This window comes from Schistocerca piceifrons, chromosome 7 (genome assembly GCF_021461385.2).
Source record: "Schistocerca piceifrons isolate TAMUIC-IGC-003096 chromosome 7, iqSchPice1.1, whole genome shotgun sequence".
Lineage (NCBI taxonomy): Eukaryota > Metazoa > Arthropoda > Insecta > Orthoptera > Acrididae > Schistocerca > Schistocerca piceifrons.
In genome coordinates, this window is record NC_060144.1 from 417,803,163 (window position 1) to 417,827,712 (window position 24,550).

The 24,550-nt window shown below is 44.7% G+C and overlaps 1 protein-coding gene across 1 annotated transcript in view; it reads left to right on the forward strand.

The window, feature by feature from the left end:
- LOC124805103 overlaps window positions 1-24,550 on the forward strand; it is a 115,318-nt gene that overhangs the window by 41,730 nt on the left and 49,038 nt on the right. The gene's annotated exons all lie outside the window — the stretch shown is intronic.

The following is a 24,550-nucleotide window of genomic DNA, read 5'->3' on the forward strand; positions in this document are numbered from 1 at the left end:
GTACACGTCCATTTTCACAAAATGAAGGAAACCACAACAACTGATTGATCAGTAATGTTTTATTGTTTATACCGGTTTCGGAATAATATAGTTCCATCTTCTGCTATACACTGTAACGATGGAAACAGTATCTTTCAATTATGGATAAGCAATCATTCAAAAATGAAATGTTACAGCAAATTAATGACCGAGCATTACTCGCATAAAGCGTAAAAGAGCTAAGGTCTTCTACCCTATATTTTTGCGAAACAAAACATTTGTGTCCCACTTTATAAAATATGGAATCTAAGAACATACTATAACGAAAAATACGCATTACAAAATCACTGTCGGCAGAATCACGAAACACCTAAGAAATATTAAAAAGGACCACACAATATGCGAAATACACGTAGGCTTCCTGCAGCAACCATCATCTTGCTCATCTGGCCGTACTAACAAGCAAATCATGAACAGCTGTCGGTAGAGACCAATGAGAGAGTGCGTAATAGGTCATCGGATGAATGTTTGTGGCAAAGTAAAACTGTATGCTGGCCCAGGGCTTAAACTATGATACTTGCCTCGAATTCCGGTCAACATTTGTCACAAATCTTAATCACGGTGTACACTCCGCTACAGAGTAAACACATGTCATTGCGCGCTAACAGTTGGACGCCTAAACGTAGGATTCAAACCAGCGTTTTTAATGGGCATTGTACATTCAGCTCACTCTGGTGTATAATATCGGTTAATTTTATCCTGGTATTTGAATTTTCTTTCCATTCTGAGTAACAGGACTTGAAACTGGCTACTCCTCTCTAATAATGGCGCGTTACACGAGCCTTTCACCGTCAAAAAAATTATTGCTGGTGACACGTAAAGCGTATGACAGTACTACAGGATGGAAAGGTAAATGTGAAAATGAAGTAGCCAGATTATGCTCCTAATCTGCTAGCAAAAGATGATGCTCTATCAAGCATCAAATTGCGAAAATACGCTAATGGGGTTGGTGTGTCCTTCGTCATTATTAGCTGCATGGAGGTAAACGGAACGCACGTGAGCTGACAACATACGTTGCCTCGGTTCTGGATTGATTCGTCTAGTTGACTGCGTTCAGAAGATATATAAAGCCGTTCGCTGTGGCCGAGCGGTTCTACGCGCTTCAGTCCGCAGCCGCGCTGCTGCTACGGTCGCAGGTTCGAATCGTGCCTCGGGCATGGATGTGTGTGATGTGTTTAGGTTAGTTAGGTTTAAGTAGTTCCAAGTCTAGGGAACTGATGACCTCAGATGGTAAATACCATAGTTCAAATGGTTCAAATGGCTCTGAGCACTATGGGACTCAACTTCTAAGGTCATCAGTCCTCTAGAACTTAGAACTACTTAAACCTAACTAACCTAAGGACATCACACATCCATGCCCGAGGCAGGATTCGAACCTGCGACCGTAGCGGTTGCGCGGTTCCAGACTGTAGCGCCTAGAACCGCTCGGCCACCCAGGCCGGCAAATACCATAGTGCTCAGAGCCATATATAAAATAGTCGTGGTGATAAGTTCCTATGGAACCAAACTGATGAGGTCATAGGTCCCTAGGCTTACACACTACTTAATGTAACTTAAACTAACTTGCGCTAAGGACAACATACATACCCGTGCCCGAGGGAGGATTCGAACCTCCGACGGGGGGTGCAGCATATATGAGGTAAGATGGCTCTGAGCACTATGGGACTAAACTTCTGAGGTCATCAGTCCCCTAGAACTTAAAACTACTTAACTAACCTAAGGACATCACACACTTCCATGCCCGAGGCAGGATTGGAACCTGCGACCGTAGCGGTAGCGCTGTTCCAGACTGTATCGCCTAGAACCGCTCGGCCACGCCGGCCGGCTATGAAGGAAGAGATCGTGTTTTAGAAGAGGGTGAAAAATGATGCGCATAAAATGTCTATCGAAATTAAAGTAAGACTGAGTGTTGAGTGTTGATGTACAAAGTTACCAAAGCAATACAATGCAGTCTTAATAACAGACACGTATTTCTCAGCTAAATTTAGTTGCTGGTACTGAGTTTTTCATGCTTGTATGGGATATTTGTTGTTCCAAACTGTTTTATCGAAAATATAAGAAAAATGTCTTGATTACCACGCCACGTTACGAAACACCCACCCCTGTAAGGCACTGTCTTCTCAATGCTAGACTCTCGCCTATAACTTGCAGAGTTTTCCCTGACCTCTCTAAGGTTTGTTTTGCGCCTGTGGCAGATGGCTTAGCAGAATGCACAGTTGGCCTACTTACCTGTTTACTACATATGCTACAGGCACGCTGGCAGGTTCTCCATCTTCGGTGTGACAGGTCGCTGGCAGTCAGTGGAAGCAATGATTCCCACTTCGTGTTTCCCTGACTTGAGTAACCGAATGTGGTACTCAGCCGGACCATAAGCGAGCACTTTCTCGATCTTGGCTGCTCTGCATCAGCTGCTATGCGAAGTACCTCTGCGAGAGCTACCTCTGCACAGCGTCTTTCTCACGATCTTTTGTAATCCTCGCATCATCCATGATATAATGGATCTACATACGTCTCCACTTGCCAACACACTGGGTGATGACGAGTGCGTTTGGTACTATTACAATTCCACTTCTTTAGTATTCTACTTGCGAATAAGGCGCAGAAAGAACGGCTTAGATAAGCTTCCTTACGAGCTCGAATTTTTCTGATTTTTACCTCCATTGTCTTTACGTGAGATTTATGTTGAAGAAATTAATATTATACTTAACTCTTCTAATAAAGAACGATTTCTAACGTGATGCAAAACGCATGATGTGTAGCGCCTACCATAGGAGACTGATGAGATTTTCATGACCACGATGACTGCTCACTGTGAAGTGGAGTGTTCACTTCCTGGCATACCAAAATTAGCGCCGAACCGGAACTTTTGTCTTTCTACCCACTAAGCTGTCCTAGTACGACTCACTATCCGTCCGCATGTACCACTTTTCTACCTATTCCTGTGGCAAGGCTGGTCACGATGCAAGCAGCCGTTCTATGGATTTTTATGCAGCTGTTCCTATTATTTGATGCGCAGATCCGCCAAGGGCGTTCTTTGGTTTGTTACTAGTCTCGCTCAGACGCTAGCATCGTCAGATATTCATTGCGCTGATGGCAACACGTTAAAGCTTTAAAGCTTCGCTCGGCGTCAGTTTAATCACAAAGTGCTGCGTTGAATCTAAGTCAATGAGCTCTCGAGCAAGGCGGCATGATTAAGTAGTTCAAGAGCAAAGGACGAAAACAGACACGGGAACTCGCTCAAGGACGGCCCTGTAGCTTCAAACGGATAACAGTGCTTAAGCAGAGCTCGACCTTGTTCTGCCCGAGACACATAAAATATGGAAGCCAGCGAACGGTATGTCGGAAAAATAGAGGCGTCCTCGTCTGACTTCCCGGTTATGTATTTCAAACTTCGGAACAGATCAAGGCTATGCTGGTGGATATCTCTAAGCGTCGATAATTACACGACTGGATTCTCCATTTATAACAACATGTTCGTGCGTACATCTATATCTACGAAACTACTCCATAGTTGAATCTTCCTGGCAGATTAAAACTGTGTGCCCGACCGAGACTAGAACTCGGGACCTTTGCCTTTCGCGGGCAAGTGCTCTGCCAGGAAGTTTCATATCAGCGCACACTCCGCTGCAGAGTGAAAATCTCATTCTGGAAACATCCCCCAGGCTGTGGCTAAGCCATGTCTCCGCAATATCCTTTCTTTCAGTAGTGTTAGTTCTGCAAGGTTCGCAGGAGAGCTTCTGTAAAGTTTGGAAGGTAGGAGACGAGGTACTGGCAGAAGTAAAGCTCTGAGTACCGGGCGTGAGTCGTGCTTCGGTAGCTCAGTTGGTAGAGCACTTGCCCGCGAAAGGCAAAGGTCCCGAGTTCGAGTCTCGGTCGGGCACACAGTTTTAATCTGCCACGAAGTTTCATATCAGCGCACACTCCGCTGCAGAGTGAAAATCTCATTCTGGAAACATCCCCCAGGCTGTGGCTAAGCCATGTCTTTGCAATATCCTTTCTTTCAGGAGTGCTAGTTCTGCAAGGTTCGCAGGAGAGCTTCTGTAAAGTTTGGAAGGTAGGAGACGAGGTACTGGCAGAAGTAAAGCTGTGAGTACCGGGCGTGAGTCGTGCTTCGGTAGCTCAGTTGGTTAGAGCACTTGCCCGCGAAAGGCAAAGGTCCCGAGTTCGAGTCTCGGTCGGGCACACAGTTTTAATCTGCCAGGAAGTTTCATATCAGCGCACACTCCGCTGCAGAGTGAAAATCTCATTCTACTCCGTAGTTTACACTTCAGTGTTTGGCGGGGGGGGGGGGGGGGGGGTTCACGAACCACTTTCACCCTATTTCCCTACCGTCTCACTCTAGAAGAGCTCGCGGGGAAACGGGCACATAAATCCGTACGAGCTCTGATCTCTCTTCTTTTATTGTGGAGATCATTTCTCTCTGTGCAGGTGGGCGTCACCAAAACACTTTCTCGTTTAGAGGAGAAAGTTGGAGACGGAAATTTTGTCAAAAGATCTCGCCTCATCAGCACGTCTTTGTTTTAATGACTGCTACCCCAAAGCACGTATCATATCCGTGAAAGTCTCTCCCGCATTTCGCGATAGTAGAAAACAAGCTCCCCTTCTCTGAAATTTTTTAAGGTCCTCCGACGGACAAATGTAGTGCAGACAGTCTCTGTAGCTGATTTGTTGCATCTCCTCAGCGTTCCACCAACAAAACGCAGTCTTTGGTGCCCTCACCCATAAAATTATCTATACGATGGCTCCATTTTAAGTTTTTCGTAAATGTCATTCCCAAGCATTTATATTAACTGACAGCCCTTGTGTTTGTGGATTATATCGTGTAACCGAAATTTAACTGACTCCTTTGATTACTTATGTGGATGACATCACACTTTTCATTACTGCAGGTGTCTGCCCCTGGTAGCTGAGTGGTCAGCGCGACGAAATGTCGTCTCTAACGGCCGTGGTTTGATTCCTGGCTGGGTCGGAGATTTTGTTCGCTCAGGGACTGGGTGTTGTGTTGTCCTTATCATCATCATTTCATTCCCATCGACACGCAAGTCGCCGAAGTGGCGTCAACTCGAAAAACTTGCACCACGCGAACGGTCTACCCGACGGGAGGCCCTAGCCACAGGGCATTTCATTTCATTTCATTTCATTACTTCAGGTCAACTGGCACTTCTCGCACCATGCATACATCTTATCTAAATCAGATTACAACTGGCTTCGGTATTCTAGTGATATGACTAGAAGGTACTTGACAACATCATCCGCAAGAAATCTAAGAGGTCTGTTCAGATTGTCTCCTAAATTATTTATACAGACTAGGAACACCATAAGGCATATAACACTTCATAGGGGAAAGCCAGACATCACTACCGTTTATGCTGAGACAGCGGATGCGCAATGAATTTATCGTCGAGAGGAAGCGGGTGTACGATGTCAGTACGGTCACTCTGATGGCATCATGATGTTGTTGTTGTTGATGTGGTCTTCAGTCCTGAGACTGGTTAGATGAAGCTTTCCATGCTACTCTATCCTGTGCAAGCTTCTTCATCTCCCAGTACCTACTGCAGCCTACATCCTTCTGAATCTGCCTAGTGTATTCATTTCTTGGTCTCCCTCTACGATTTTTACCCTCCACGCTTCCCTCCAATACTAAATTGATGATCCCTTCTCCTAGTCAAGTTGTGCCACAAACTCCTCCCCAGTCCGCCGCTCGTGGTCTCGCGGTAGCGTTCTCGCTTCCCGAGCACGGGGTCCCGGGTTCGATTCCCGGCGGGGTCAGGGATTTTCACCTGCCTCGAGATGACTGGGTGTTTGTGTTGTCCTCATCATTTCATCATCATCCAGGAGAGTGGCGAAATTGGACTAAGCAAAGATTGGATAATTGTACGGGCGCTGATAACCACGCAGTTGAGCGCCCCACAAACCAAACATCATCATCATTACAAACTCCTCCCCAATTCTATTCAATACCTCCTCATTAATTATGTGATCTACCCATCTAATGTTTAGCATTCTTCTGTAGCACAACATTTCGAAAGCTTCTATTCTCTTCTTGTCCAAACTATTTATCGTCCATGTTTCACTTCAATACATGGCTGCACTCCATACAAATACTTTCAGAAACGACTTCCTGACATTTAAATCTATACTCGATGTTAACAAATCTTTCTTCTTCAGAAACGCTTTCCTTGCCATTGCCAGTCTACATTTTATATCCTCTCTAGTTCGACCATCATCAGTTACTTTGCTCCCCAAATAGCAAAACTCCTTTGCTACTTTAACTGTCTCATTTCCTAATCTAATTCCCTCAACATGACCCGACTTAATTCGCCGTAATATATTAAGGAGATCACAGAAACCTAAATATCAATGGCAGGAGAAAGAACGCATGTGTTTTATCTTAAGCACTGAACTTCGTCGTGGTTCTTAATAAGGAATTATCTCAATATTTATTTGAAGCGAGAAGAAATGTTGGGAAAAATTTAAAGTTTTTGATCAGACAGAGAAAAGAATGATTCAAATGGCTCTGAGAACTATGGGACTTAACTTCTGAGGACATCAGTCCCGTAGAACTTAAACTACTTAAACCCAACTAACCTAAGGACATCACACACACCCATGCCCGAGGCAGGATTCGAACCTGCAACCGTAGCGGTCGCGCGGCTTCAGATTGTAGCGCCTAGAACCGCTCGGCCATCCCGGCCGGCTCAGACTGAGATCTCAGCCCGTTGAAATGATAAATGCAGACCACATTTGCTTGGTTATTTTCAAGAGAACATCGCCCTGTTGTCGTAATCTTTCGTTAGGAGAGCACAATGTATTTTACGAAGGTGATGCCCACAGCTCTAAATACCTGAAGAACGCTGTGTTCTGCAGCCAGGAGCTGCTGGTAAAATTTCGTTATTGAAGAACCACTTTTGATACACGGAACATCGTCATGTTCATATGATCTCTAGGTGATATGAAAATCACATATAGTATTATTTGACGCAGTCATTTGACGCAATTATGTTTTATGAACCTGATTACGTGCATCACAACTGGTTGTTCAATACAGAAATTTGATCTGTAGCTCTGTAGAACACGTTTTCGGCCTCCTCATCACTGAATTCGATTTATGTTTGAAACAAAAGAATTTTTAAACAAATAGCGTTACTTGTCTTTCTTTTTTGTTGTTTATTCTTTTGGGGCCTACCAGGCTCACGTTACTTTTTGTTGCATTTGCAAGCGAACTTCGCTTTCTTTTGCATCCGAAATGCCTTCATTTTCTTGTGAGTAAAGTTGTTTGTATCGTATAATGACAGGACACAGTATCTTTCTTTCAGTTTGTTCTTCACGAATCATCCTCTTCGTTGTTCTCTGTTGAAAGCAAATTGCACACTGTTATTCATAAAAATGAATTCAGAGTCGAATGCACCTCTGCAAAGACGCAGATGGAAAGTAAAATAGTGTCATAACAACGTTGTGTGTCGTGTTCTGAAATTTGGAGGTCACTACGCCCTAGCAACATAAAGCCTCCCCACACCATAATACCTGGACCACCAAACCGCTCTTGTTCGACAATGCCCCTAGATGCAGTACATGTTCCCATGATCGTTTTGGTGTTCCAGGTGTTATGGTGTGGGGAGTCATGGTCCTGCATTTGCATACTGACCCCTAAATCTTTTAACACTGTACACTCATCCGTCAACGTTAAGTGACACCGTACCCCTTCCCCCATGTGCGTCTTTTGAAAGGTAGATTTTTATTTTTATTTTTTATTTTTTTGCTTTCGTGCAATGCCCATTCCGCCATCTCACTAAAGTAATGACAATTATGACGATACGACCTTAGGGACAACACAACATCCAGTCCTCAAGCGGAGAAAAATATCAGACCCGACCGAGAATAGAACCGGGCCCCTTTGCGTAGCAATCCGCAGCGTAGAACGCCCAGCTACTGAAGCGAACTTTTTTATGATCCCACCTCAGTAGCTGCGCGTTCTACGCTGCGGATTGGTACGCAAAGGGGCCCGGGTTCGATTCTCGGTCGGGTCGGAGATCTTTCTCCGCTCGAGGACTGGATGTTGCGTTGTCCCTAGGGTCGTATCGTCATAATTGTCATTACTCTAGTGAGATGGCGGAATGGGCATTGCACGAAAGCAAAAAATAAAAAAAATAATCATTCCATGATGTTCACTGCCCAGACAGCTCCACGTAACATGTAACTTGGACCACACATAGGAAGGTCCGCTACACTGTACTAAGGAAGTAACTTAAATAAACGCGCATCTAGAACAGAACTGACACTTTTATTCAGAGAGTGTAATTACACTGAGATCACCGCGATTTATGGTGGCTCCCTGGATACTACAAAAGGCGGGACGTCGTTCCTAATAGGGTGTGTGATCACTGCTGACAGCAATGCTTGCACTGAAACGTACCGCCACGTTGGCCACATAGTCGGTAAGCACTTGTTGTGGTAGGGCGTTCCACTCCCCCACGAGCGCCGTTGACAGCAAAAATGGTTCAAATGACTCTAAGCACTATGGGACTGAGGTCATTAGTCCCCTAGACTTTCATTATTAAATTTGCACACCAGTATAGTTTCGGCAACGTGCCATTGTTTGGCAGACGTAAAACATAAACAGTTTAGTACAAGATAAAATTTATTGTGTATGTGTTTGTCAAGTTCCCCAATAAAGGTTCAACCACGCAACAGCTTAGGAAGTAAATATAACGTCGTTTTTAAATTTAATACAAACTGTGGAGCAAAACTTGGGTAAAAATATTGATTCTACTCCAATCCATTCGATCAGATCAGGTGGAGTAGGTGTTACGTTACACTCACATTAGTGAGATGCAGTGGTTTCGATCTCCGTCCGCCTGTGCTGATCCACGTTCATGATTCGGCTATGCTGGAATGGTTCAACTGATAAACCTTTACAGGAATTTACCTCATAGTGCACAGATAAAACCGCCACAGGTCCCGTACTATTTGATTTATTGGCTAGTCCCGGTCACCAGACGAGAGCATCCTCAGGTATTCATAGCTGTGCTAGCGACAAGTTGGAGGTATAAAACACCGCTAGGCGTCATCGTCGACAAGAAGTTTGTGATAACGGTGATGCCGAGCGGTGATTTAAACGTCTGAGGTGTTGCCACCACGGCTATGAATACCTGAGGATGCTCGTGCCTGACGACTGGAATTGGTCAATAAATCAAGTAATACACGACCTGTGGTGGTCTTATCTGTACATTAATTACAACCCTCGCTGTATACCATGCAGGCGATGCCTGTGTTTGCTAAGAATCTTAGCCCAATGGACAGACACGTCTCAGGTGAAGAATGCAGCTAGCGTCTCGTAATTTTGTAAATCTATACTTTAGCTTCAAGTCACACATATGCCGTAGCAATTTCGAGTTGTTAGCAGCGTCAGATGGTTTTATTTACATAGTACTACTTGTACCTTGAAGAATCATCATTAGATGACTTGAATACGTTACATAGTACAACTTGTACTTTCGAGGGCTACTGTGTAACGTATTCAAATCATTTGATGACGACTTGCTAGGAAATCAAAACTAGTAATGATAGTCTACCATATGTGCAACGTCCGCCTGATATACACATGGTGAACCGAAATTTGTGCATTCGCACACCGCAGCTCAATTTAATGCATACTAAGGTTACAGCAATGTCTGTAACAATATTTCCTCCCGTGCACATTTTCCGTAATATACCCGATGACGAAGAAATGCATTTCGGCACCACTGTTATCACATTAGTTAACTTGCTCATAACGAGTACTAAGGGGCGATCTGTGAATAACCAACTTGAAGAAAGGGAACTTCTGAGGCAAGATCGGAATCTGTTTTTTTTAATTATTTAACTTCTACCTGCAAAAAAAGAAAAATAAATAAATAATAAATAAATAAATAAAATACATATTTGCAGTTGACGATGACATGAATATGTAAACGACCTCTAGTGGCACTAAATTGAACTGGTGACTTCCGCTGCGTGTCTGTTCAGCGGCGCTCTTTCATCAGTGATGTACTCCGTGATCTGTAAGTTGGGACGGATGCACTTGGAGAAACATTTTGTAAATACTATGTTTAAATTTGAACATATTGTATACACTGGTTTGACATGCCAACGCATCTTATGTCAACTTTCCGGCTAATTAAGATATGGGGTACGGTTATAGAGCATATACACTCCTGGAAATGGAAAAAAGAACACATTGACACCGGTGTGTCAGACCCACCATACTTGCTCCGGACACTGCGAGAGGGCTGTACAAGCAATGATCACACGCACGGCACAGCGGACACACCACGAACCGCGGTGTTGGCCGTCGAATGGCGCTAGCTGCGCAGCATTTGTGCACCGCCGACGTCAGTGTCAGCCAGTTTGCCGTGGCATACGGAGTTCCATCGCAGTCTTTAACACTGGTAGCATGCCGCGACAGCGTGGACGTGAACCGTATGTGCAGTTGACGGACTTTGAGCGAGGGCTTATAGTGGGCATGCGGGAGGCCGGGTGGACGTACCACCGAATTGCTCAACACGTGGGGCGTGAGGTCTCCACAGTACATCGATGTTGTTGCCAGTGGTCGGCGGAAGGTGCACGTGCCCGTCGACCTGGGACCGGACCGCAGCGACGCACGGATGCACGCCAAGACCGTAGGATCCTACGCAGTGCCGTATGGGACCGCACCGCCACTTACCAGCAAATTAGGGACACTGTTGCTCCTGGGGTATCGGCGAGGACCATTCGCAACCGTCTCCATGAAGCTGGGCTACGGTCCCGCACACCGTTAGGCCGTCTTCCGCTCACGCCCCAACATCGTGCAGCCCGCCTCCAGTGGTGTCGCGACAGGCGTGAATGGAGGGACGAATGGAGATGTGTCGTCTTCAGCGATGAGAGTCGCTTCTGCCTTGGTGCCAATGATGGTCGTATGCGTGTTTGGCGCCGTGCAGGTGAGCGCCACAATCAGGACTGCATACGACCGAGGCACACAGGGCCAACACCCGGCATCATGGTGTGGGGAGCGATCTCCTACACTGGCCGTACACCATTGGTGATCGTCGAGGGGACACTGAATAGTGCACGGTACATCCAAACCGTCATCGAACCCATCGTTCTACCATTCCTAGACCGGCAAGGGAACTTGCTGTTCCAACAGGACAATGCACGTCCGCATGTATCCCGTGCCACCCAACGTGCTCTAGAAGGTGTAAGTCAACTACCCTGGCCAGCAAGATCTCCGGATTTGTCCCCCATTGAGCATGTTTGGAACTGGATGAAGCGTCGTCTCACGCGGTCTGCACGTCCAGCACGAACGCTGGTCCAACTGAGGCGCCAGGTGGAAATGGCATGGCAAGCCGTTCCACAGGACTACATCCAGCATCTCTACGATCGTCTCCATGGGAGAATAGCAGCCTGCATTGCTGCGAAAGGTGGATATACACTGTACTAGTGCCGACATTGTGCATGCTCTGTTGCCTGTGTCTATGTGCCTGTGGTTCTGCCAGTGTGATCATGTGATGTATCTGACCCCAGGAATGTGTCAATAAAGTATCCCCTTCCTGGGACAATGAATTCACGGTGTTCTTATTTCAATTTCCAGGAGTGTATTTGTCGCATGGGTCAACCTGTACAGAAGTATGTCTCAAAATAATTCCATCTATGTATTATAGTTTTCATAAAGTTTACCCCGCACACTATCCTCCTATACAAAATTGACGATTCTTTGACCCCTCAAGATACCAATCGTGCGACTGTTCCTTCACACAGAAGTTTATCTTTTCCGTCCTATTGAGGATTGTTGTAAAGGCTGACAGCCCTTTTCTGTTCTTAATTTATGTACTTTACAAACAACTGTGAAGGGCATGGAAGAGAATGCTTAGAGTTTGACAACATGTCAGGTTTTCTTCCCGTTATAATTGCATACGAAGCGAGTTGAGAATGAATTTTTAAACGCCTGTGACTGAGCTGTAATTTGTGAAACCTTGAATTTACCGTCATAGCCGCTGCAGCCTACATCCATTTCACCCTACTTAGAATAGTCGGACGTTGGTCTCCTCCTAAACTTACAATACCCCCTCCTCCTCCCTTACCATATTGACGATTCCTTGACGCCTCTGGTTGTGTCTATCAACCGCCCCCTAAAATGTTAGGTTGTGCCCCAAATTTCAGTTTTTCCTATTTCCATTCGCCACCTAGTCATCAGTGGTCCGATCCACCCATTTAATAGTCAGAATTCCTTTGTAACGTGACATTTCAAAATTTTTACGGTTTATCGTACACATCTCATTTACGTACAAGGCTACACTATAGACAAGTATCTTCAGGAAAGACTTCCTACCAGTTAAATATCTCTTTTTCAGAAACGATTTTCAGAATTTTTTTTTGAAAAAGTTTACATAAAATCATTTAATTGTCTAGCTCGCAAACAATATGAAATATTACATTTGATACCTACTTTCGATTGTTCACACAGCCATCCTCAGATGAACCGCGGTAAATACAATGTATACGGTGAGAATTTTTTTGTGTTTGCCACAGCAGTCACTGGACACAATTTTTTTATTCAATTAATGGTACGATCGTTTTGATTACCTTCAGACTGATCTGCATCCATGAAGCTAACAGAGAAAGCAGTTGAAATGTGTAACTATAAGTGGTATTCTCACATGGATTAAAACCATGATGTAAAATATCCACAAATGTCCAAAAGTGTTGTGATTTTAATCCGCGTGAAAATATCACTTTTACATAGATATTTCAGTTGCTTTCCCTCTTAACTTCCTGGATGCAGACCAATCGCGAGATGATCAAAACGATCGAAACCGGTAATTGAATAAAAAAAAATTTTTAGGTCAGTGACTGCTATCGAATTTACAATGAAACTTCATACCATTGGATCGCTGTCACCTTTAGAGAGACTGTCACTGCTTGTCAAGCATACAATAAGGCTAGACTATATCGTCTACATATCTTGGTACTTTTTCATATTAGAGACAACTTCCATAAATCACTAGCTCTACCAGAGTAGTGAAAAGTGATGATTCTAAACCACGCTTATAAAACTGACCTTGAGGAAATTTTTTTTTTGCATTTGTTCGTTAAAAAAGGTAACGATGAAGCCCAAAAGGTTTTATACTCTAGATTAATGTTATAAGTATGATTTACAATCATTGCTTTTCATTACGTTGGTATAACCAGCGCTTTATGGAAGTTGTCTCTAATGTCACAACGTACCAAGATATATAAGACGATGCGGTCTAACTTTACAGTACACTTTGACTCATCTCGGGGTGGTTGTATGAACAAACGTAACTAGTTATAAAATTTGATGTGCGTGGTTTGCGATCTAGACAATTAAATATTTTGTATAATTTTTTTTAAATTTCTGAAAATACTTACGATAACTCACCATTTCCTGATAATGTTAGCCGCCCGGGGTAGCCACGCGGTCTAGGGTGCCTTGGCCACCCCCCATCGGAGGTTTAAGTCCTCCCTCGGGCGTGGGTGTGTGTGTTGTCCTTAGCGTAAGTTAGTGTAAGTTAGAATAAGTAGTGTGTAAGCTTAGGGACCGATGACCACAGCAGTTTGGTCCCATAGGAACTTACCACCACCACCTGATAATGTTATTACTAGAAATGATTTTCTTGTGTCTGCCAATATGTATTTTATGTCCTCTCTACTACCGCCCCTGTGTTTTTTGCTGCCCAAATACGGGGACCGTTCAGTAAGAAGGAAAACACATTTTTTTCTGAAAGCAGGTTGTTTCATTCCAATACACCATATTATTTTCCGCTCTTTTGGCCACGAAATCCTGTGTTTCAACATAATTTCCGTTCAATACGGCGGCCTTACGCCACCGTACTGGGATGACCTTTTTTTTCCGCTGGGTTCCACTATTCTGGTCGACGTCAGAGTGAACGCCTTGCTGCATCAATAACCTCCTTATCATTCACATACTGTTTCCCGCAGTATCAGCCTCGTAGCGCACAAGCAACTCTGCACAGATGGTCCTTCGTTGCTCTTTACGGTCTTCTGTTAAGCGATGCGGTCGCCAGCGGGCACATACCTTTGAGTTCCCCAATTGCTGAACGAATCTGTCAGCACTAGCAATACAGACGTCCGGTTGTGCAGCGAGGTATTTAAATGCGATCCGGCGGTCACCTCGAATGACAGTGTCCGACGTTCCAACACTGCTGGAGTCACAGCTGTGTGCAGCCGGTCGGCACGTGGGAGATCGGACAAGTTTTTCGACCTTGATGACAGATGCCTCGCCCAAGGACTCACCGTGCTTTTTCTCACTGCTGGTACTCCGTAGGCACGCTGCAAACGCCTACGAATATCTGCGATTCTCTGATTAACCTCCAAAAGAACCTCAATGACAGCTCTCTGCTTGGATCGCACCTCCGTCGCAGACGCCATTTTTAAAGTTACGTATTTTTCGGAACTTCATAAAACTATAGGGGCTGGAGCGGGAACATTTCACGATGTTCCACAAGAAATTCCGCACATTTTCAACCAAAACTGGCCGAGAAAAAAGTGTTGCATTACTTATTGAACGTCCCTCGCAACGAATGTCAAGTATAAATCAGATATGTCCGCCGAAATTTATTTCTGAGTCAGGAAATGGGTGTTGTAGTGAACAACATGTGTAGCACGACATCCGCGAAAGGAATTAGCCACAGGTGTCTTTAAAATGCTCCGCCCAGGTGGAACTATCTATCTTCCGGTCGGAAGCCGACATCCACGCGTCTAGAGCAGTCGTAATGAATCGCCGAAAGTCAATAATTAAAAGCGGTAGGTGTCGGTGCAAGTGATGGATGATGACACGGCAGGGGCGCATTCAAGGCCGACGACAGTAGAGCTGGCACGCAGCAGGTTTCGCGACCGCTTCGCCACCCGGCAGCGCGCCATTCGGAATAACACGGCGTCGATACCGCGCTCCGCCAGGTCGGAAACGAGAGAGTGCATTAATTTTCGGTGGCACCACGCGAGAGAGAGAGAGAGAGAGAGAGAGAGAGAGAGCCGGCGCAAACAGTGTGCGAGGCAGGGCAGTGGCAGCGGCTGCAGCGCGAAATGACGCGCTGGCCGCTTGCGGAGTTTTTAAACCTTCGGTGATTTGTGAGGTTGGGCACCATTAATTTGGTGTCCCGGCCCGCTGCCGCTGCGCGTGGTTTGCCGGCGATCGCGTGTAAAGCCGTGACAGCTGCGCGCTGGGCGCGATGCACTTGTCAACGATGCTGCGCGAGCACGCGGTTGGAAAAACTCTGGCGTGTTCCAGCGCGGGCTTGTTTGCGTATCGTGAATTAAATTGGCGGCTCTACTTTATAAAAATGAAATACAGCGAGTAGTCTGTTTAAAGAATAAAAAAGGTAAACAGTATATGGGGCACTACTGGGGAACTTAGATAATTTTTTTTTCCATTGTACTTTCTCCTGAAAGGTGGATGGTGTATACAAAGAAACTATACGAGGTAGATGAACTTGAAGGCAGTATTATAGAAAGGGAAGAGGACGTAGATGAATTTAACATGGGAGATATGATACTGCGAGAAGAATTTGACGCAGCACTGAAAGACTTAGGTCGAAACAAGACCTCTGGAATAGTCGACTTGTTGTCAGATACTATTGACGGTCTCGGGAGAGCCACCTATGAGAAAACTATTCCGTCTGTTGTAAAATATGTGTGAGACGGTGGAATATCCTCAAAGTTTAAGAAGAATGTAATAATTCGAATTCCACAGAGAGCAGGAGCTGACACGTGTGAATATTACAGAACAATCAGTTTGAAAAATCATGGTTGCAAAATACTAACACGAATTCCTTACAGAAAAAGTCGTAGAAACCTATGATTCCTGAGAACAGTAGGAACACCCGAGGCAATACTGGCTTCTCTTAGGAGATAGGTTAGGCAAAGGCAAACATTCGCTCTTAGGAGATAGGTTAAGCAAAGGCAAACCTAAGTTTATTACATATGTAGACTTGGAGAAACCTTCTGACAATATTGCCTGGGATACTGTCTGAAAATACAGGCAGCAAAAAGCACTTTACAACTTGTACAGAAACTAGACGCCAGTTAAGAGTTGAAGGCCACGAAAGGGGCGTAGTGGTTGGGAAGGGAATGAGGCAAGGCTGTAGTCTACCCCCGATGTTAATGAATCCGTACATTGATGGCTCTAAGCAATGTGGGACTTAACATCGTCTGCAGCTCGTGGTCGTTCTCCCTTCCCGCGCCTGGGTTCCCAGGTTCGATTCCCGGCGGGGTCAGGGATTTTTTTTTTGCCTCGTGATGACTGGGTGTTGTGTGACGTCCTTAAGTTAGTTAGGTTTAAGTAGTTCTAAGTTCTAGGGGACTGATGACCATAGATGTTAAGTCCCATAGTGCTCAGAGCCATTTGAACCATTTTTTTGACTTAACATCTAAGGTCATCAGTCCCCTAGACTCAGTAAACCTAGCTGACCTAAGGACATCATACACAACCATGCCCGAGGCGGGATTCGAACCTGCGACCGCAGCAGCACCGCGGTTCCGGACTGAAGCGGCTAGAACCACTCGGTCACAGCAGGCGGCCAGTCAGCACATTGAGCAAGTACTAAGAGAAAGCAAAGGAAATTTCGCAGTGGGAATTAAACTTCAGGAAGAAGAAATCAAAGCTTCCAGGTTTGACGATAACATTGTAATTTTGTCAGAGACAGCAAAGTACTTGGAAGAGCAGTTGAACGTATCGGTGAGCGTCTCGAAAGGAGGATATAAGATGGACATCAATAAAAAGGAAAAAAAAGGATAAAGAAATGTAGTCAAATTAAATCAGATTATGCTCAGGACATTAGGTTAGGGAACCAGACATTAAAAGCAGTAGACGGGTTTTGCTATTTTGGCAGCAAAGTAACGGATAATGGCCGAAGTAGAGAGGGTATAAAATGTAGACTGGCAATGGCAATAAAAGCGTTTCTGCAGAGGAGAAAGTTGCTAACATCGAATGTACATTTAAGTGACAGGATGTCTTTTCTGAACGTACATGTCTGGAAGTGAAATATGGACGATAAACAGTTTATAAGAGAAGAGAATAGAGGCTCTTGAAATGAGATGATAAGCAGTATGCCGAAGATTTTACGGGTAGATCGTGTAGCGAATGAGGAGGTAATGAAGAGAATTGAGTAGCAAGCAATTTCTGGGAGAGCTTGACTAAAAGACGGGTTCGGTTGATAAGAAACATTCTGAGACATCAAATGATCACCAGTTTAGTACTGGAGAGATATTTCGGAGGTAAAAAAATTGTAGAGAGAGAGAGCACGACAGACACTCTCACCGGAGGTTTGAGTCCTCCCTCGGGCACGGGTGTGTGTGTTGTTCTTAGCATAAGTTAGTTCAAATAGTGTGTAAGTCTAGGGACCGATGACCTCAGCAGTTTGGTCCCTTAGGAATTCACACACATTTGAACATTTGAGAGCGAGAGATGAATACATTAAGCAGATTCAGAAGGATGCAGGGTGCAATAGTTAGTGGGAGAAGAAGATGCTTGCACAGGATAGGGTAACATCTAGAGTTGCATAAAACTAGTGCTCAGACTGAAGACCACAACGACAGACAACTTGCTCCTAGAGGAGATTGACTCAAGGTTAAAGTGACGGATTCGTAACCTGCAACCAATGATACTCGAATTATGTCCTGTGCCTGATTTAGCAAATAAAGGGCAACTTACACCTATGTTTCTTTGCATTTGATCTGCTGGTTTGTCAAATCAGAGTAGTCCAGCGCTCAGGGAATGAGTATAGGGAATAGCTACTGGAATCGGGCACAAGGTCCTAGTGGTTTGGCGTTGCTTTTCTTTGATCTGCCATGAAGGGTCAAGTGTGTGTGTCATGTGGATGAGTCTGAGGACTGCTTGACAGTACAGTATTTGGTTTGTGCTGTCTTCGATGAAGGGAAGGGAGAGGGCGAAACCTGATGCAGGCACAAAGCCTATTCGTCTTGAATAGCACCTGGGTTCGTCGAGCTTTACGTCCCCCTCCGACAGGCGGATCACTAACAACATTTATCTGGAATTCAGGACAGAGGCTCAAAGGCCAGTGGACAGGAACCCTCCTGCCAAATACTGGCAGGAAAATTTACTACCTCCTGGATTAGAACTGGCGTGCGTCAGAATGGTGGGACTCGGCACAAGCGGGCTCTTTCAACATCGTCTGGTGAGACTGATGTGTGGCAGCACCGATTTGGAAAGAAAGTTGCCGATAATACACGGTTGCCCGGGGAACATCTGATTACAGTTTCTTTCATGTGCCTCAATGAATGAACAATCACTCCAGGAGGTCCAATTACTTCTAAACCCAAGGACGAATATTGCAGTTTCGGTCTTCTAACTCAAAATGGGAAATAAAGTTATGTCATATATATATATATATATATATATATATATATATATATATATATATATATATATATAGAAAAACAGAAAGATGCCACTATTGTGAATACTTGGCATCAGTAAACATATGAAAGACACTGTCAGCTCAGTTTTGAATAACATAACACACTTTCTTTTTTCCATTCTGTTAAATAAAGTTCCTCTTCTAGAAATGTTATGGAAATCGTCCTCGGTCAAGATGTCGGATGTCGTTGCGAAATTCCCACAATACTTCAACGGCACAACTGACCGACATCTTCATACTGTTTACATACTGTGTGTTCCCCGTGCCGATGAAGTATTGTGGGAATCTCGCGACGACCTCCGACGTCTCGCCCGAGAACCGTTTCTACAACTACTACGTCAGGATAGCCTCAAGCAACACACCGATATATTAGATTAAAATTGCAAGTTCGACATTATTTTTCGTCTTTTAACAGCAACGATATCCACATAATACACTTCACTTTCCATTTTTAGTTACATGAAACTACTTTTTCGTGACATAAAAAAGTAATACATTCGTTTGTAAACATCAAAGCTGATCATATTTTGTATATATTGTATCTGTATAGGTAATATCTGTATAAGTCGCACATAATTTTATCTGTCGTTGCAACATTCAGTTGTCATCTGTCAGGATGGACTAAGAAACTGAAGCTTAAGCCGATTCTAGACCAAATAAATAACATTTTTCGGATCATCAAGAAAGAATTTTCTATTTAATGTTTTTAACACGTTTTACTGACAACAATATAAGCCAAATAGGAATCATGATGTTGATCAGTGAGTGTTCGTGGCACATGGGTGGTAAGGGGGAGGAGAAACAGGAGAAGCATTTTGTGGTTAGGATTTGGGGCGAGGGGTGGAGGTGGAATGAGGAGGAAAGAAGGTACAAGAAGAAGACGAAGGGAGCCGGATTAAATAGCAGTCAAAACAAATAAAAATTGCTGTTAGAATTCAGCAAGGAATATTGTAACGTACACCTTGAAACAGTATATATAGAATTTCTTATGTCCAGCAAACGTCGCTCACGATATATCAACCCGGAAGTAAACAGCACGGCAAGCCAGCGATAACACGCGACTGGACGAACAGGAGAAGAACCTCTTGACAAAAGCATCGTGTTTAAGGGACGCGAGGGAGAACGGTGTAGCATGTTGCGCTGCTTAGAAGCTAAGTAGATACAGAACGCTACGTAGACTCGGGCACACAAATGTTAAAATATGCTAACCGGCGGGTCAAGTTCATTTGCACAGAAATACATTACTGTTATTTTGAAGAGCGTTGAGAAACTTGACGTTTCTCATATTTGTGTGTTCACTGAGAACTTTCTTGTTTTCGTGTTGCACATAATTACTGTTACAGTCATCTTGTCTTTCAGGTTTAGGCCTATAGGCGAAACTGTTCCTTCTTCTGGCTTATACATCGGAGAAATATTTGGAATGATTGTCTGTTCGTTCAGTGTTCTCTGTCTAGTTCAGTTTATTGTTCGGCATTTGATCAGTTACTCTTCTGTTTGTCATCCTATTTTATCCAAGGGTATACAGTATGCCAAGGGTCTCGAAACATTTCTTCAATCTCCAGTTTTCTATTGCCTGATGTATTCATTTAGTGCACGCTACCTATTACCTCGTCGGCGCAAATTTCCTTGGCGAGTAGCGTAAGCTTCCCAGTGGCAGACATTTCTACGGCCGCACCAACAGCACAAAACAACAGTATTGAAAGTATTTTTGCTTCATGATTTCTTGTTAGACATACAAAAGAGTTGTCTCACTGAATGTGTTTAATGAAAATCTGCCATTCTGGAGGGAAAAAAGCATAGTTACATTTGAAAAATAAATTGATACCTCTATGTCAGGTATTTGTTGGAAGGCGCTGCTGCTTGCAAGAAAATGAACCACATGCAGCCGTCCTTCAGATGTTATTTATTGTGTAGCTACCAGTTTCGGCGCTTCATCGCACCATTTTCAGGTCTTAGTTGATGCTGGAGGGATTATCACGATCTATATTTACGATGCATCAGTGGCCAACATAATTAACCAGACTACCTATAACTGTGATATCGTCTCCCCATCCACCACAGTTTGTTTCATGAGCCTCTGGTCACTGTACGTTTACGTGGAAACAAAGGGACATGACAAAAGTCGTGGGATACCTCCTAATATCGTGCCGGAGTTTCTTTTGTCCGGCGATAGTGCAGCATCTCGACGTGGAGTGGACTCAACAAGTCGAAGTTCTCTGCAGAAATATTGAGCCATCCTGCCTCTATAACAGTCTATAATGGCGGAAGAATTGCCGGTGCATGATTTTGTGCACGAACTGACATTATGTCCCATAAATTTTCGTCGTTTCGGGCGATCTGGGTGGCCAACTCATTCGCTCGAATTGTCCAGAATGTTCTTCAAACCAATCGCGAGAAGTTGTGCCGTTGACAATTCCATCGTTGAAACTTCCTGGCAGATTAAAACTGTGTGCCCGACCGAGACTCGATCTCGGGACCTTTGCCTTTCGCGGGCAAGTGCTCTACTAACTGAGCTACCGAAGCACGACTCACGCCCGGCCCTCACAGCTTTACTTCTGCCAGTATCTCGTCTCCTACCTTCCAAACTTTACAGAAGCACTTGCCTTCATATCAGCACACACTCCGCTGCAGAGTGAATATCTCATTCTGGAAACATCCCCCAGGCTGTGGCTAAGCCATGTCTCCGCAGTATCCTTTCTTTCAGGAGTGCTAGTTCTGCAAGGTTCGCAGGAGAGCTTCTGTAAAGTTTGGAAGGTAGGAGACGAGATACTGGCAGAAGTAAAGCTGTGAGGGCCGGGCGTGAGTCGTGATTCGGTAGCTCAGTTGATAGTCTACTTGCCCGCGAAAGGCAAAGGTCCCGAGTTCGAGTCTCGGTCGGGCACACAGTTTTAATCTGCCAGGAAGTTTCATATCAGCGCACATTCCGCTGCAGAGTGAATATCTCATTCTGGAATTCCATCGTTGTTCGGTCTCCACGCAGCCGAACATAACCAGGACCCAGACCATTCCATGTAACCACAGCCCACACCATTATGAAGCCACCGCCGGCTTACACAGTACCTTATTGACAATTTGAGCCCATGGCTTTCTGGGGCATGAGCCACACTCGAACCCTACCATCAGCTCTTACCAACTGAAATCGGAACTCGTCTGACCAGGCCACGGTTTTACAGTCTTCCAGTGCTACTGAAAGCACTAAGGGGACAATTGCTATTTTTGGAATATTTTGCATGACCTATACAGTCTGATGGGGCACCCGCTGCTGAACAAATCCATTTCGAAAAACGAAGGAAACCACAGGACACTTTCTCAATCCATAGTCTTTTGTTACGTACACTATTACATAGTTTTCTTGTTTGTGTTCCCGGTCGCATAGCACGGCTGCTACGGAATTTACTTGTCCGTTTTACTCTTTTGACACGGAACCTTCGGTCCCATGGCAACCCTGCAGTGACGATGGTTAAGTGATTTTATTTTTTACACCAGATCATGGAATTAAAACAAAAATACACAGGCCGGGCTTGAACAGGTACCGCCAGCGTGTTAGCTGTGAACCTCAGCCCCTGTGCTATACTCGCTCAGTAGAAATATGACTAAGGTTACGGTTATAGGCGTTTCGCATAAAACTTCAACAGATTTCTCGGAAACTAGGGACTGCCGCATGAAAAGCCACTAGCCTGGTACGCAGGGCAGGTCCCTGTATAACAGTGGTTCCCAGTCTTTGTTAGACCATTGCTTCTGAGTGCAATCAGACATTTGCTAGTACCCCCCGCCCTTCCATTCCCCTTCCCCTCCATCCCGCATGTTATCATCTACTTTAGCACCTAACTAAGCTGTAAAATAAAAGATTTTTCTTAAAATTATGGAAGATGGCTGATATTTAGTTGTGTGTGTGTGTGTGTGTGTGTGTGTGTGTGTGTGTGTGTGTGTGTGTGTGTGTGTATGAGGAGGGGGTGTTGGAATTCGTGGTGCATTGCAAGTGCTACCCACAATTCCCTTTCGGATCAGGAAGCTAAGTATCCACAGTAATGGTATACACTTGTTACAAAACATACATCTCCTGCATTACTCTTGCGGCACTTGATCGATCTGCACACTGCAACTCCATTTAAAATCTAGCAGGTTCACATATGTACGCTATTAATTACTGTTTGAAAATTACTTGATTGCTGCACTTCTTACTTCTGAACTGGCAGAACTTGACGATCTCAGGCTGTTATGATTTGTGTCTAAGCACTCTAATAATAATACAAATATTACATTCAAGAGCCAAAGAAACTGGTACACCTGCCTAATATCGTGTAGGGCCCCCTGTGAGCACGTAGAAGTGCCGCGACACGACGTGGCACGGACTCGAATAATGTCTAAAGTAGTGTTGGAGGGAACTAACACCATGAATCCTGCAGGGCTGTCCATAAATCCGTAAGAGTACGAAGAGGGTGGAGATCACTTCTGAAAGCACGTTGCAAGGCATCCCAGATATGCTCAATAATGTTAATGTCTGTGGAATTTGGAGGCCAGCGGAAGTGTTTAAACTCAGAAGAGTGTTCCTGGAGCCATTCTGTAGCGATTGTGGACATGTGGGGCGTCGCATTGTCCTGTGGAATTGCCCAAGTCCTTCAAATTGCACAGTGGACATGAGTGAAGTCAGGTGTCACTTGTCAGAGTCGTATCAAGACGTATCAGGTATCCCATCTCCGCGGCTCGTGGTATTGCGGTAGCGTTCTCGCTTCCCGCGCACGGGGTCCCGGGTTCGACTCCCGGCGGTGTCAGGAATTTTCTCTGCCTCGAGATGACTGGGTGTTGTGTGTCTTTCGTCATCATTTCATCCTCATTCACTCGCAAGTCGCCGTAGTGGCGTTAAAGAACTTGTGGAGCGGCGGCCGAACTGCCCCGCGAGGGGTCTCCTGGCCACCAATGCCATACTCTCATTATTATTATCAGGGATTCCATATCACTCAACTTAAACACGCCCCACACCATTACGGAGCCTCCACCATCTTGAACAGTCCCCTGCTGACATGCAGGGTCAATGGATCCATGAGGTTGTCTCCATACCAGTAGACGCACCCCACTCGATACAGTTTGAAACGGAACTCGTCCGACCATGCAACATGTTTCCAGTCATCAACAGTTTAATGACGGTATTGACGTGACCAGGCGAGGCGTAAGGCTGTGTGTCGTGCAGTCATCAGGGGCACACAAGTGGGTCTCCGGTTCTGAAAGCCCATATTGGTCATCTTACGTTGAATGGCTCGTGCGCTGAGACTTGTTGATGGTCAGCATCGAAAGATGCATCAATTTGCCGAAGGGTTGCACTTCTGACATGTTGAAAGATTATTTTCAGACGTCGTTGGCCCCGTTCTTGCAGGATCTTTTTCCGGCCTCAGCGATATCTGAGATTTGAAGTTTTACCGGATTCCTGATATTCACGGTATACTCTTGAAACCGTTGTGGGGAAAACTGTCATTTCATCGCTACCTCGGAATGTTGTGTGACATCGTTTGTGCACCGACTGTAACACCACTTTGAACTCATTTAAATCTTGGTAACTTTCCATTGTAGCAGTAGTAACCGATCTAACAACTGCGCCAGATATTTGTTGTCTTACTCAGGGTGGTCCATTGATCGTGATCGGGCCAAATTTCTCACGAAATAAGCGTCAAACGAAAAAAGAACGGAACTTCTCTGGCTTGAAGGGGAAAAACCAGATGGCGCTATGGTTGGCCCGCTAGATGGCGCTGCCATAGGTCAAACGTATATCAACTGCGTGTTTTAAATAGGAACCCCATTTTGTATTACATATTCGTGTAGTCCGTAAAGATATATGAATGTTTTAGTTGGACCACTTTTTTCGCTTTGTGATAAATGGCGCTGTAATAGCCACAAACATACGAATCACAATTTTAGACAAACAGTTTGTAACAGGTAGGTTTTTTAAATTAAAATACAGAACGTGGGTACGTTTGAACATTTTATTGCGGTTGTTCCAATGTGGTACAAGTGCCTTTGTGAACTTATGATTTCTGAGAACGCATGCTGTTACAGCGTGATTACATGTAAATACCAAATTAATGCAA